The sequence below is a fragment of the Nerophis ophidion genome, linkage group LG02 (genome assembly GCF_033978795.1).
Source record: "Nerophis ophidion isolate RoL-2023_Sa linkage group LG02, RoL_Noph_v1.0, whole genome shotgun sequence".
In the NCBI taxonomy this organism is placed as follows: Eukaryota; Metazoa; Chordata; class Actinopteri; order Syngnathiformes; family Syngnathidae; genus Nerophis; species Nerophis ophidion.
Window position 1 is genome coordinate 56,504,848 of NC_084612.1, and position 16,112 is coordinate 56,520,959.

Sequence of the window (16,112 nt, forward strand, 5' to 3'; positions counted from 1 at the left end):
TGAGTGCATATTGTTGTCTTACCCTGCCTTCTGCCCCAGAGCAGCTGAGATAGCACTACAAAGCCATTAATAAAATTAATACTCATTTTGATAAAACATATAAAAATAAGTAAAGTTAAAGTACCAATGATTGTCACACACACTAGGTGTGGTGAAATTTGCCGTCTGCATTTGACCCATCCCTTTGATCACCCCCGTAGGAGGGGAGGGGAGCAGTGGGCAGCACAGTGCCGCGCCCGGGAATCATTTATGGTGATTTGATGCTGAGTGCCAAGCAGGGAGGCAGTGGGTCCCAATTTTTTATAGTCTTTGGTATGACTCGGCCGGGGTTTGAACTCACAACCTACCGATCTCAGGGCGGACACTCTAACCACTAGGCCAGTGGTCCCCAACCTTTTTGTATCCGCGGACCGGTCAACGCTTAATAATTTGTCCCGCGGCCCGGGACAAATTATTATTATTATTTTTTTTTTTCTTTGTCATGAAAAAGGGACGTTTTTGTCATGAAAAAAGGTTTTTGTGGTTGGTGCACTAATTGTAAATGTATATTGTGTTTTTTATGTTGATTTAATAAAAAAAAAGTTTTTTGTTTTTTTTTATAAAAATGAATAAAAAATTCTTCTGCGGCCCGGTACCAATCGGGCCATGGCCCGGTGGTTGGGGACCACTGCACTAGGCCACTGAGTAGGTTACAACTCAGTACAACAAAATAGAATACAACAAAAAAAGCACACAATTTTGTTGTTTTCTGTTTGTTTTATAGGTTAAAGTGTTGTATGTATTGTGCTGCTGAGTTAATGGTGCTGATCAATTTAAATGTACTTTATGATAGTTTCTGTAATTATAATATTTTAGTATGAAATTGTTCAAGTCGGTCAAAATATATACAGTATATATTTTAAATAACAATTACATAATTGTTTTTATTTCATTTTAGGCACATTATACCATACAGTATATTAACACAATACAGGCCAAAAGTTTGGACACACCTTCACATTTAATGCATTTATTTATTTTCATGACTATTTACATCGTAGATTGTCACATCAAAACTATGAATGAACACATGTGGTGTTATGTACTTAACAAAAAAAGGTGAAACAACTGAAAACACGTTTTATATTCTAGTTTCTTCAAAATAGCCACCCTTTGCTCTGATTACTGCTTTGCACACTCTTGGCATTCTCTCCATGAGCTTCAAGAAGTAGTCACCTGAAAGGATTTTCCAACAGTCTTGAAGGAGTTAGCTCATCGATGACTACTTTTTGAATCTCATCAAGAGAATGCCAAGAGAGTGGCCAAACAGCTCAATTTTTGTTTCATCTGACCACAGAACTTTCCTCCTGAAGGTCTTATCTTTGTCCGTGTGATGTCAAATGAAACAAAAATTGGGCTGATTGGCCACAATACCCAGCAATATTTTTGGAGGAGAAAAGGTGAGGCATTTAATTTCATAACACCATCCCTACCTTTAAGCATGGTGGTAGTAGTATTATGCTCTGGGCCTGTTTTGCTGCCAATGACCAGAGTAAATGGGAAATGAAAAAGGGGGATTACCTCCAAATTCTTCAGGACAACCTAAAATCATCAGCTCGGGGGGTTGGGTCTTGGGCACACTTGGGTGTTCCAACAGGACAATGACCCCAAACACACGTCAAAAGTGGTAAAGGAATGGCTAAATCAGGCTAGAACTAAGGTTTTAGAATGGTCTTCCCAAAGTCCTGACCTAAATGTGTTGACAATGCTGAAGAAACAAATCCATGTCAGAAAACCAACAAATTCAGCTGAACTGCACCAATTTTGTCAAGAGGAGTGGTCAAAAAATAAACCAGAAGCTTGTGGATGGCTACCAAAAACGCCTAATTGCAGTAAACTTGCCAAGGGACATGCAACCAAATATTAACATTGCTGTATGTATACTTTTGACCCAGCATATTTGCTCACATTTTCACTAGACTCATAATAAATTCATAAAAGAAGCAAACTTCATGAATGTTTTTTGTGACCAACAAGTTGTTTTTTCTTTGTTTTCTTTAATCTTACTAAGAATACAATGTTATGCAGAAGTATACTTGTAAAAGTTTAGTAGATAAATTATACTATTTGGAGTGTGTGTGTGTGTGTGTGGGGGGGGGGGGTTATTTGAGAAGCATTAAAGTGACATATTCCAACACTCTTAAAGAACGCACCTGTGGGACCCAAAAGGATCTTAATTCCTCCATTTTAGCACATTCAAAGGTCATATCTTTAAATCAGCGTCAAAGACTTTAAAGATAATTTTAGGACAAACAGTAATTTCCAAAAGAAAAAAGATGCCATGTTCTATGTTGTTCCCACAAAACTAAGACAAAACAACTCAAGTCCAGATGGGGGAAAATGGCTCTGAAGAACAAAATGTTCAATGAAGTCAGCTGCAGACCACATCAGAACTATTACATTTTCATTTCAGGAAAAAAAATACATGATTTGTACGTTTTGTACTCATTTATAGCACCTCTTTTAACAAGAAGCCTACAAAATATCAACTGGAAAGCTATTAAAGGCATTTACAGTTGTACTTCGTGTTAATACTTCCTAAGATGCAGCGCGTGTACCTCCAAATACTGGTATTGTGTCACGGCCCGGGCTCACCCCAGTCCGCATTCTTCTGAGCGCACCTCCAAGCGCGCACCACTCCGGCTGAAGCAGACAGCTGCTTTCAATCAGCTCTCTAAACACCTGTCACTGTTGAGCTTCCTGGGCTTCTTAAGCCAGTGCAAACCTGCGTTCCGGGCCAGAACGTAGCGACCTGTTCCTATACGGTAAGCCGACACATCTAGCTCCATGTGCATTATCTCTCTCTCCGTGTTTGCCCACCTCTGTGCTCATTGTGTGTTGTCCTGTGTCGTGTTCCAGCAGCATTCCTCCGTTCCCGTGTGACGAGCTGTGTGTCTCGTCTCCCCGTATTCCCTCTGGTTCCCTGGCTGCCTCATTGGATCTTGACCTCCCGTCTAGACACGGACTCCATGACTCCTCGCTCCTGCCTTTGAACTCACGCCTGCCCACGGACATCCGAGCTTGCCTTGCCCCCTTGGACTTCCGCACCTCGCTCAACACTTCCGGTAACTCTACAGATACACATTGTCACATACATACACATTTTTGATTAGTTTCACACTCCCTTCTATTGTAGGTAGGTCTTTATTGTCATTGCAACAAGTACAACGAAACTTGGTTTTCAGCACAAACCTGTTCAAGATTAGACAACAAACAGTGCACAGGGTTACAGAACAAGAACGCTGATGGGTCCCCTTGAGGCGCCCCGTAAAAGATGGGAAAAAGGTAAACGCTGGGGAAGTATGAGTAAAAAAATGCAATCCAGACTGGGCTCCTAAGGGGGCCCAGTTCGGAGTGGGGAAAAAACCTCCATAGCAAAGCACATATACATATTACAACATACATCTCGAGATATCTAGCAACAGAGGGAAGGTAGTTCAAGGTCATGGTGGTAGGTCGCAGCTCTCAGGCGCTGACCATCCATTCATCACCCCTACGGGATTAGCGTCGAGGGCGTCGGATTGGGGGACAGGAGGGTGTATGTGTGGCGTATATTTTTTTTGTGGATGTGTGTGTGTATAAGCCCAAAGTGTGTCTCTGTTCCGCGGCCTTGATGTATTTGCCGTCGCTAGTCCAAAGTTCACAACAACAGGTGTGTGTCCATGAGAGTCAAAAAAGGGAGTTTGTTGTGTCTTCCTGCTGTGATCTTTGGGAGAGTCTCGAAGCCAGGGAAAAAAATCCAAGTTAAAATGATTTGTATGCGAGTGAAAATAAAATTTGCTTTTCACTCTAAAATTGTCTAAATCTGGTCCTCAAACCTGCGGGGTACACAGTCCGATGTAATTCACAGTTCTTCCCGCATCCCCCAATCATTTGTGGCATCTTTGGGGTACTTTGAAGACTGCCAGCAACTTCCAATTTGTCGACAAACCAGAGCAACGCTTACTCCAATCAGCAGATGTCCTGTTGTCATAATTCCGAATAGGTGGATATCTTCACGTCCTTGACAGAAAAGGGTCGCGAGGCACACGGCACTTCTTCTTCTCCCAAGAGTCCGTCGTGTGTCCAGCAACAACCGCTTCGTCACGACAACAGGTTCCCCCAAACCCAAGATCTTGTCAATTTTGTTGAGGCCAGTTAAATAGTTCCAATGTTTAGATTTGGAGAGCAGAGCAAAAAGAGGCAACAAGAAAGTTAAGACAAGACAAAACAAAGAAGCAAGCAGGAGAGATAAGGGAGAGGAAAGGGGAGCGTCCACCCTCGATATTGTAAATATATAATAAAAATACAGCTAAAACTATGTCCCTGCATTCTGTATATTACCAAACAACAACCCACTGAAAATATTTCCAATCAAATGCATCAATGATAGTAAACATAACTACCGTAGATATGACTACCATAGGTATGACTACTCTAGATAAAACTACTGTGGATATAACTACTGTAAATATAACTACTGTAGCTGTAAATATGTAACTTGTAGCAGCGAATATATGGTATGGCTATCTGACGACCCTCATAGGGGGTTTCTTTTAAACACGTGAGGTCATGCAATGTGTTGTGTATTGAGTTAAGCTTCCTTTTTTACTACATCCATTTTCATGCGGTTTACTTTATTGACAACATCAAAACATGCTATCGATACACAACTTGTTGGTATTCAATTTGTACCTACTAGCCTTGGATGGTAATTAGATTTAGACTTCCTTTAATTGTCATTCATTAGTGAACTTTACAGTACAAATAACGGAATTTGTTGCGTTAGCTCATGGTAGTGCAGGATAAAAAATCAATAAGGTGCAGATATAAATAAATAGATTACTGTACAGATAAATATATTGCATTTTTACATATGCATCTCTGTTTATGGATGTATGTTATATTGTCTTTATATTCCAGCCAGTTAATCCATTTTTTGGGGGGACTTGAGGGGATCATTATGATGTGTTCAAGAGTCTTATGGTCTGAGGGAGGAAGCTGTTACAGAACCTGGAGATTCTGCTATGGAGGCTGCCAAACCACTTTTTAGAGTCCAGCAGTGAAAACAGTCCTTGGTGGGGGTGGGTGGAGTCTCTGCAGATTTTTTGAGCCCTGGTCGGGCGGCGGCTTTTTGCGATCTCCTGGATAGGAGGAACAGGAGTCCTGATGATCTTAATTATTGCGGTAGGAGTAGTAGTAGGAGGAGTTTGCTAATATTAGTATAAGTAGACTAGTATTACTAGTAGTAGAATAGTAGTAGTAGGCCAGTATTAACAGTCACAGTAGTAGACTTAGACAAACTTTATTGATCCACATGGGAAATTGTTCCACACAGTAGCTCAGTTACAAAGGATGGCAAGGATAATGCAGGTATAAAGTAAATTAAAATTGTACTTTAGTAGCAATATAAAAAAGGTATAATATTTACATATTATATCTGCAGTAGATAATATATACTGATACATTAAATCAGATTTTTATACAATATATAACAATTACCATGTACAATATTACAGTATAGATCGATAGTATTTTATTGATTCCTTCAGGAGGGTTCCTTTAGGAAAATATGTATATCTAACAGCTTCAGCATAAAATAAATAGTAGATCCAGCAGAAAATATACTTTATAAACAAAGAGAGGTAGCTAACATAGAAGCGGTCAGGTAAGAGACAGATATCATCTATTATTTATAGTAGGCTAGTATTAACACTAGTAATTGTAGGCTTGTATTAGGGTAGTATACTAATAATTAGTAGTAGTATTAGGCTAGTAGTAGTTGTAAACAATTTATATCTCTTTCCAGCTGCCTCTCCGTCTAACACACCATCAGCAGCTTTTTCATATTCTCATGGACATTATTGTAATATTTATTCAACTCTGTTTAGTTACATACTAAGTTAACTCACTTATTGTACTCCTTGAAATGTATTGGCAACAACACAAAGACACGGTAGTTCTCAATTATTGTCATGCCCCTCCTCGGAAACTTCCAGTTCTTACCTACAGCGCTAAGCCTTCTGGGTAATGTAGTATGTAAACATGTACTTCCTAGTTAACATGCATTTATTTAACCTTAATTTATCAAGGGTAAAGCAACAAAGAACAGATTTTCATTTGCCAATGCTGACCTTGCTAAGAAGCAGCATTTACATGGTAGAGACGTTGAAATGTGATAATAATCTTTCGTCTCTCATTTAAAATGAAAAAAATGAATGTGATTAATTAAAACAGTGTAGTAGTTTGAGAATGACCTAAGGAAGTGCTTTTACTGCCATTTAGTCTACTTCTAAGTATGTGTGGTATAAAACGAGTAAAGCGTCAATACAGTTTTTTTTTTCCAATGTTTGTTTAAATCCGGTGCTATTTTTAGGTTACAAGGGACACTTAAAACTTTGATAGATATATCCATCCATTTACTACCGCTTATTCCCTTTTGGGGTCGCGGTATTTTTTTTAAATCACAAGTTGATTTAATGTAATTGTAAAAAAAATACACCTCAAAGCAATCACATTTTTTCCACAACTTTTCAGACGATTTTAGGCTGCAACAATCGCAAAAAAACCCCCTGTAAAATAAAGAAGAGTGCACTCAGATTGTTTGATAGCCCCACATATCCCAGCAAGCTTTGCGTTTGCTTTGCCCTGAAGAAAACATCAACATTGTTGAAGGTGGGGATGAGCGTAAGCATTGATTTATTTGTAAGTAGTGATTTGATGTGTGCAGACTTTATTTCACTGTCAATTGTTAGACATGCAGAAGTCACTAAAGTCATTATTAACACTTTATATTACGCGCATAAATAGAACAAGATGAAGTTATTGTGTGTTTATATACAACACATACAAAGTTTATTGTTAAATTATGTGTTAACTTTTGCATGTATTTACATCAGTGTTTTTAAACCACTAGTGTACCGTGAGATACAGTCTGCTGTGTTGGATTAAAATTTTATGCAAACCAGTAATTATAATCCGCAAATGTGCCGTTGTTGAGTGTCGGTGCTGTCGACAGCTCGGAAGAGTAATCGTGTTATACTCTTCCATATCAGTAGGTGGCAGCAGGTAGCTAATTTCTTTGTAGATGGTTTGTCATGATTACAATATGCAGACGACAGCGGGAGGCAGTGTGCGGGTAAATGGGTATCTAATGCTTAAACCAAAAATAAACAAGAGGCAAGTGCCGCTAAGAAAAGGCATTGAAGCTTAGACATGGCTTTGCTAAACGAAGCTAAAACTAAGCTGGCTACAAAGTAAACAAAAACATAATGCTGGACGACAGCAAAGACTTACAGCATGTGGAGCAGTAGACGGCGTCCACAAAGTACATCTGTACATGACATGACAATCGACAACAAAATAGGAGCGCAAGACCAGAACGAAAACACTACACACAGGAAAACAGCAAAAAAGTCTACATAAATCAGGGCGTGATGTGACAGGTGGTGACAGTACACCTACTTGGAGACAAGAGCTATTGTGAAGCATGCTTGGTTATGGTTTTAATTCATATCCAACAATTGCAAGAACAACTTTTTACTGTCAATAACAGCTGCTGAGTTTCATTTTTTTAAGTTTTCTGCTGGTGGTGTGCCATAGGATTTGTTCAATGAAAAAAATGTGCCTTGGCTCAGAAAAGGTTGAAAAACACTGCTCTATATCATGTTGTTAATGTAATCTTGTGGGTATTTTGCTTGTTTTGTTTTTTTTTCTTTTCTTTCGAACAATTTTGAAGGAAATAGGCACATAAGAACTTACATAGAATACTTAAAATGTTTTTTTTAATATTTGCAGATTTTTTTTTTGTTTGTTTTGTTTTGTTTTCCATTATTTTTGTAGAATAGTTCTGCCCTTTTATTGTTGATCAACATTATGGTCAGAGTAAAACAAGACATTTTGGGCAAACATCCAAATGTGCCTATCAACAAATGTCCATAGAAGAAAGTAGGACAATATCAACAAAATAACAAGAAGATGGCTGAAAAATACTGTAGTCGATGTTACGCTAATATCATGCTAATAACTTTATTTCACTGTCAATTGTTAGACATTTTATATTACGTGCAAAAATGGAACAAGATGAAGTTATTGTGTTTGTATACACCACATACAAAGTTCATTGCTAAATTGTGTTAAATTTTGCATGTATTTACATCATTTTGTTACCGTAATATTGTGTTGCCGTTTTCTTTTGAACAATCTTGAAGGAAAAAGGCACATAAGAACTTAAAGGGGAACATTATCACCAGACCTATGTAAGCGTCAACATATACCTTGATGTTGCAGAAAAAAGACCATATTTTTTTTAACCGATTTCCGAACTCTAAATGGGTGAATTTTTGCGAATTAAACGCCTTTCTATTTATCGCTCTCGGAGCGATGACGTAAGAACGTGACGTCACCTAGGTAATAAAGCCGCCATTTTCTCAAACACATTACAAACACCGCGTCTCAGCTCTGTTATTTTCCGTTTTTTCGACTATTTTCTGGAACCTTGGAGACATCATGCCTCGTCGGTGTGTTGTCGGAGTGTGTAACAACACTAACAGGGAGGGATTCAAGTTGCACCACTGGCCCAAAGATGCGAAAGTGGCAAGAAATTGGACGAAATTTGTTCAAAATACGAGGGTGTGGGGAAAGTCGACGAAATGGTCAGTCGTTTGTTCTGCACACTTTACCGACGAAAGCTATGCTACTACAGAGATGGCAAGAATGAGTGGATATCCTGCGACACTCAAAGCAGATGCATTTCCAACGAAAAAGTCAAAGAAATCTGCCGCCAGACCCCCATTGAATGTGCCGGGGGGTCTGCACATTTTACCGGCGGTGCTAAGGCAGACATGGCACAGAAATGTATGGATAACCTGCAGATGCATTTCCAACGATAAAGTCAAAAAAATCACACAGGTGAGTTTTGCTGATGTTATTGACTTATGTGCTAATCAGACATATTTGGTCGCGGCATGACTGCCAGCTAATCGATGTTAACATGCTATTTAGGCTAGCTGTATGTACATTTGAAACTATATTTTCATCCAGTGTTTCCCTCCACCCACATTTAATGCCAAACAAACACTTACCAATCGATGGGTTTAAGTTGATCCAGTGTCACAAGATGCGAAACTTCCGATCGTTGGTCTGCACATTTTACCGGCGATACTAGGGCAAACAAGGCCGAATAGCGTCAATAGCTATTCACTCAATAGCTTCAGTTTCTTCTTCAATTTCGTTTTCGCTATGCCTCCATACTCCAACTATCCGTTTCAATACATTCATAATCTGTTGAATCGCTTAAACCGCTCAAATCCGAGTCTGAATCCGAGTCTGAATCCGATATATCTTCCTGTGCTATCCGTATTGGCATCACAGGATGACGTCACAGGAAAATGGACGATGGCTTCAAAGATAGCGAAAATCAGGCACTTTAAAGCTTTTTTAAGGGATATTCCGGGATGGGTAAAATTTTGAAAAAAACTTCTAAAAATAACATAAGCGACTGGGAACTGATTTTTTATTAGTTTTAACCCTTCTGAAATTGTGATAATGTTCCTCTTTTAACAGAATTTAAAAAATTCAAATAATTTGCTTAATTTTTAAATTTGTTTTGTTTTGACTTTTTTTTGTAGATCATTGAAATAGTTTTGCCCTTTTGTTGTTGATCAACATTATAGTATTAAAGACATACATTTTAGGCAAACATAAAAGCCCTTGTTAGTTTATTTTCTTTCGCTTAGTGACATGCTTAAAGGCCTACTGAAATTAGATTTTCTTATTTAAACGGGGATAGCAGGTCCATTCTATGTGTCTAACTTAATCATTTCGCGATATTGCCATATTTTTGCTGAAAGGATTTAGTATAGAACATCCACTCGCAACTGGAGAAAAGCCCTGCCTCTACCGGAAGTCGCAGAAGATGACGTCACATGTTGATGGCTCCTCATATATTCACATTGTTTTTAATGGGAGCCTCCAAAAAAAACAGCTATTCGGACTGAGAAAACGACAATTTCCTCATTAATTTGAGCGAGGATGAAAGATTTGTGTTTGAGGATATTGATAGCGACGGACTAGAAAAAAAAAATAAAACTATTAAAAAAAAAACGTGACTGCAATCGCGTTGCATTGAGACCGATTCATATGTTTTTAGAGACATTTACTAGGATAATTCGAGGAAATCCCTTATTTTTCTATTGTGTTGCCAGTGTTTTAGTGAGTTTAACAGTACCTGATAGTCGGAAGTGTACGTCCACGGCCGGGTGTTGACGGGCAGTGTCTCGGGGAAGTCGACGGCAGCTGTACGGGAGGCGCAAGCTCAGCTGATATCCGGTAAGTAGCGACTTTTTAACCACAATTATCTCACCGAAACCTGTTGGTTGACAAGTGCTCGGGATCCATGTCCGCTGTGATCCATAGTAAAGTTTCAACTCTGTGAATTTTAAACAAGGAATCACTGTGTGTTTGTGTGGCTAAAGGCTAAAGCTTCCCAACTCCATTGTTCTACTTTGACTTCTCCAATATTAATTGAACAAATTGCAAAAGATTCTGCAACACAGATCTCCAAAATACTGTGTAATTATGCAGTTAAAGCAGATTACTTTTAGCTGTGTGTGTGTGCAGCCCGTGACGTCACGCGTACACGTCATCATTACACGACGTTTTCAAGAAAAAAGTCCCGGGAAATTTAAAATTGGAATTTATTAAACTAAAAAGGCCATATTGGCATGTGTTGCAATGTTAATATTTCATCATTGATATATAAACTATCAGACTGTGTGGTGGGTAGTAGTGGGTTTCAGTAGGCCTTTAAATTTAATTTAAAAATGAAATGAAATAACATAAATTATCTAATTTAAATTTTAAATTGAATATTTTTGGTAGTGTCGACAAATGTATATTCAACAGAGTAGGACAATATCAACAAAATAGATGACTGAAAAATAGTCGATATTATGCTAATATCATGTCGACTCCCCAATATATCCATACTATCGATGGCTCGGCCCACCCACGTGACGGTGCATGCCACTATGGCGCGGAGCTATGGCGGACCCCGCCTGCCTCCACGTCTTTTCCCGGCCCACAAGGCGCCACCAGGGAGTGGCTATCGGCCACGGAGGCAAGACCGAAGTAACTAGCCCGCCTTCTTCGCAAGTGTCTAGTGTTTCCCTAGCGAGCGTTCGCCGTCTTCTCGTGTTTAAAGCGACAAATTGGGCGCTACGGAGGGAATTTACATGAAGTCCAATGATGGCGCCGAATAGGCGGAAAACATAACCCTAACGATTTCATTTAGGCAGGGGTGAAACCTAACCTGACTTGGTCCAGCCCCCCGTTTTCTACACGGGCCAATAGGATTTGCGGGATTAGAGTTGTTGGCGGAAACGACCTAAAGTAACCGTTTTGATTGGATGAACATGCAGTCCTTTGCAATAGAGGTGCGCTTCTTTTTCGGAAATTAGTGTCCATATTTTTTCATGCGCCTTCCTCCTGACTGTATAGTTTTACTGTTTTGACACTACCACGCATTATATTCCGCTTGCTACAACCCATTTGTATTTATTGAGGAGTGAATGATCAAAAAAATTCAAATTCCATGTAAAACTAGAGATGGTGGTAAGGTCGTCTAACCCTCTATAACAGTGCTTGTCAAATGGGGGTTCTTGAAGGTATGCCAAGGGGTATGTGAGATTTTTTTTTTAAAGATTCTTAAAAATAGCAAGATTTCAAAAATCCTTTATAGATATATTTACTGAACACTACTTCAACAAAATATTAATGTAAATTCATAAACTGTGAAAAGAAATGCAATATTCAGTGTTGACAGCAAGATTTTTTGTGGACATGTTCCATAAATATTGATGTTAAGGATTTCTTTTTTTGTTCAGAAATGTTTAGAATTAAGTTCATGAATCCAGATGGATCTCTTGTACAATTTCCAAAGAGGGCACTTTAAGTTGATGATTACTTCTATGTGTAGAAATCTTTATTTATAACTGAATCACTTGTTTATTTTTCAGCAGGTTTTTAGTTATTTTTATATCTTTTTTTCCAAATAGTTCAAGAAAGACCACTACAAATGAGCAATATTTTGCACTGTTATACAATTTAATAAATCAGAAACTGATGAAATAGTGCTGTATTTGACCTCTTTACCTCTTTTTATCAACCAAAAATGCTTTGCTCTGATTAGGGGGTACTTGAATTAAAAAATGTTCACAGGGGGTACATCACTGAAAAAAGGTTGAGAACCACTGCTCTATAAGAGGGGTCGGCAACCTGGGGCTCTTTGATCACTCTGATGTGGCTCAGCTGTTGACTTGCCGACCTTGCCAAATTTATCTGTAGATTTCGACCTCAGTGCCTTTCCCTAAAATTGTCTGAGGTATGCATACTGCGATTTTCACTCGTTCAGCAACATTGAGGGCGGGCCGTGATGGCAATACCCATAACCTCTTCTTATACATGTAGTAGTGCCCATGCACTGTTACACAACTCTATGTGAGGGCCGGCCGATTCCATATTGTGTGAGACCTCCAATACAATACAAGGTAGCAGGGTGTATAATATAGCCTGGAAGAGTCAGGGTTGAAAGGGATTCTGAGTATTTGTTATGTTGTGTTTATGTTGTTTTACAGTGCGGATGTTTTCCCGAAATTTGTTTGTCATTCTTGTTTGGTGTGGGTTCACAGTGTGGCGCATATTAGTAAGAGTGTTAGAGTTGTTTTTATCACAACCCTCAGTGTAACCTGTTTGGCTGTTGATCGAGAATGCCTTGCAGTCGCAGGTGTGCGTCTGTAGAAGCCACATCCAACACATGACCTGACTGGTAAGCTGATTGTACAGATTGTGTAGGACACTAAAGACAGTGCCATTGTAGCGCGCCCTTTTTAATGATGATTGGCTATTACTCAGCAGACGTCCGAGGGAATAGTCACTCTGTAACCCGCGAGTCTCCCGGACAAATCGGGAGGAATTGTATGCGTGATGCTAATAAGGGGCATTCATACAAAACTCACTGGCTGCACTAACATCAAATCTTCATATTTAATCGCGGGCTGCGTGTCTGAGACCCCTGGTTTATACATAGCACAAAGCAAAAAAAAAAAACCCTCTGTTTACAGTGTTATTTCATTATACATTTCAAGAGTTTTGTGGCTCCCAATTTTTCTTTATTTTGTAAAATGGGTCAAAATGGCTCTTTGAGTGGTAAAGGTTGCCGACCCCTGCTCTATAATTATGGGCCTGCATGCGTTGCAGCAGGCCCATGTTATTGTTGCTCAACTTTTATTTTCATAGTTATTATAGTTTGTGTGAATGCTCCAAACCATTCACACATATTGATTTCTACACCAAAATTAATCTATTTATTAAACTTCAACTTCTTCTCCAGATTTTGGCGCGCTCTACCTTCCACATTTTTCATTCCATTCAAACCGTTACAACTTCATACTGTTCAGCCTATACGGGAATCGCTGGCTTTCCCTTGACAAATTCCAAAAATTCCCAGAATTCCAAGTTCTCCAGGAAAATGTTCCCATTTAAAATGAATTGGCCGTTTTTCCAACTTTCACCATTTCCACATTTTTCAACCTATTCAAACCATTCCACCTTCAACACATTTCACTATTCTGAAAATTCAAACTACTATTATTCCAAGTTAAAAAAAAATTCCAGGATTTTCCAGAATTCCTGCTTTTCCAAAGCCCTATTTCCACTCTTTTTTCTGGGGTCTACTCCTTTTTTCAACGCATTTCAACTGTTCTACCGTCAAAACATTCCTCAAAAAAACTAAGTTGTTTTTTTTAATAAAAAAAATTCCAGGAATTCCTTCATACCATTTTTCAATTCAACATGTTCCCACTTCAGCATTTCTCGACAGATCTGATTAATTTCAACACCAACCATTTCAACTCTTCAGACCATTCAAAGTTGTTTTTTTTTACCATTTTCAAAAAAATTCCCGCTTTAACTGAAATTCCCAATTTGGGGGGGAAATTCCCATTGAAATAAATGGGACATTCTTCAAAGTTCCACATTTTTCATCTGATTCATCCATCCATCCATCCATCTATACATCTTCCGCTTATCCAAGGTCATGTCGTGGGGGCAGCAGCCTAAGCAGGGAAGCCCAGACTTTCCTCTCCCCAGCCACATCGTCCAGCTCTTCCCGGGGGATCCCGAAGCGTTTCCAGGCCAGCCGGGAGACATAGTCTTCCCAACGTGTCCTGGGTCTTCCCCGTGGCCTCCTACCGTTTGGACGTGCCCTAAACACCTCCCTTGGGAGGCGTTCGGATGGCATCCTGACCAGATGCCCGAACCACCTCATCTGGCTCCTCTCGATGTGGAGGAGCAGCGGCCTTACTTTGAGCTCTTCCAGGATGGCAGAGCTTCTCACCCTATCTCTAAGGGAGAGCCCCGCCACCCGGGAGAGGCAAAATGTCCCGCAGCTGGCCACCCGAGTTCAGGTTTAAATCATCTGATACAAACTGTTCAAAAATGGTGTGCTTTACTTCAACAATCAGTCATTTTGAAGTTCGACTTCAGCATCGGAGCAGGAATTGCATCATCTCGTTCAAATCAAGAATCCCATCATCCCAGAACAAACTAGTCAGTTTACTTCTAGACCTCCAGCCCAGATCCCACCTCACTTCTCCAAAGTGGGCTGGCTCAGAGTGGAGGACAGAATAAAACAACTTGCAATGAGCCTAGTCTATAAAATTTGCTACACCTCCCTAATACCGAAGTACATGTCAAACTACTTCCAAAACGTAAATGACCGCCATAACCACAACACCAGGGGGAGCTCCACAAACCACGTAAAACCCAGATTTCGATCTAACAAAGGTCTGAACTCAATCTCCTTCTATGCCACACAGGTTCGGTGGCCACGGATGTAGCGCTGGCTGTCCAAAGTCGGGACCTGGGGTGGACCGCTCGTCTGTGCATCGGTTGGGGGCGTCTCTGTGCTGCTGACCTGTTTCCACTCAGGATGGTCTACTGCTGGCCCCACTATGGACTGGACTCTCACAATATTATGCTAGATCCATTCGACGTCCCTGGGCGACCGGTGCATCTGCGGTCCCCTCCAAGGTTTCTCATTGTCCCATTGGGTTGAGTTTTTCGTTGCCCTGATGTGGTATCTGAGCCAAAGATGTCATTGTGGCTTGAGCAACCCAACCTAACCCCCCCCCCCCCCCCCCCCCAACATCCCACGCCCTGGATTGTAAATACCGTATTTTCTTGAGTTTCCGCAGGGCATATAGTATGCGCCTGCCCTGAATTACTGCCGGGTCAAACTCGCGTCCCAAAATAATTAGCGCATGCTTAATATTACCGCGGGCTTCACGGTGGAAGAGGGGTTAGTGCGTCTGCCTCCCAATACGAAGGTCCTGCAGTTCTGGGTTCAATCCCCGGCTCAGGATCTTTCTGTGTGGAATTTGCATGTTCTCCCCGTGAATGCGTGGGTTCCCTCCGGGTACTCCGGCTTCCTCCTACCTCCAAAGTCATGCACCTGGGAATAGGTTGATTGGCAACACTATTTAGGTAAGAAGATTAAGAGCTATTCAGTAGGATTTAAGGTCCAAGCCTACATCACACTCAAATTTTTACTGCATACCTTTGGTAAGTGTCTGAGTGAGAAGAGGTTTTAAAATAATTAGCGCATGCTTACTTTTACCGCATGCCTTTGGTCAGGGGCGCCGCTAGGGATTTTGGGCCCCATGAAAAGAATCTTTACAGGGCCCCCAACACATAATTTCATACAATTTCATCATCATTAGGGGCCTCTCTGGGCCCCCCTCCATCATGGGCCCTTAGAATCCGTCTCCTTTACCCCCCCTTTTCGGCGCCCCTGCCTTTGGTAAGCGCAGGAATGAGAAAAGGTTTTAAAATAATTAGTGCATGCTTACTTTTACCGCATGCCTTTGGTAAGCGCAGGAGTGAGAAGAGGTTTTAAAATAATTAGCGCCCCGGCGGCAATTCAAGGAAATACAGTTATTCAATGTATATACTCTGATGATGAACTTGTGTGATTACTGTATTATTCTGATAGTATATATTTGTACCATGAATTGATTAACGTGGACCCCGACTTT

At 40.2% G+C, this 16,112-nt stretch overlaps 1 protein-coding gene across 1 annotated transcript in view; it reads left to right on the forward strand.

The window, feature by feature from the left end:
* tarbp2 (TAR (HIV) RNA binding protein 2) overlaps positions 1–3,825 on the forward strand; it is a 54,500-nt gene extending 50,675 nt beyond the window's left edge. Inside the window, exons 7-8 of the transcript XR_009804216.1 lie at positions 2,583–2,804; positions 2,899–3,825. The gene's annotated coding sequence lies outside the window, so the exon portion shown is untranslated. The remainder of the gene's footprint in view (positions 1–2,582; positions 2,805–2,898) is intronic.
* Positions 3,826–16,112: the final 12,287 nt, after the last annotated feature.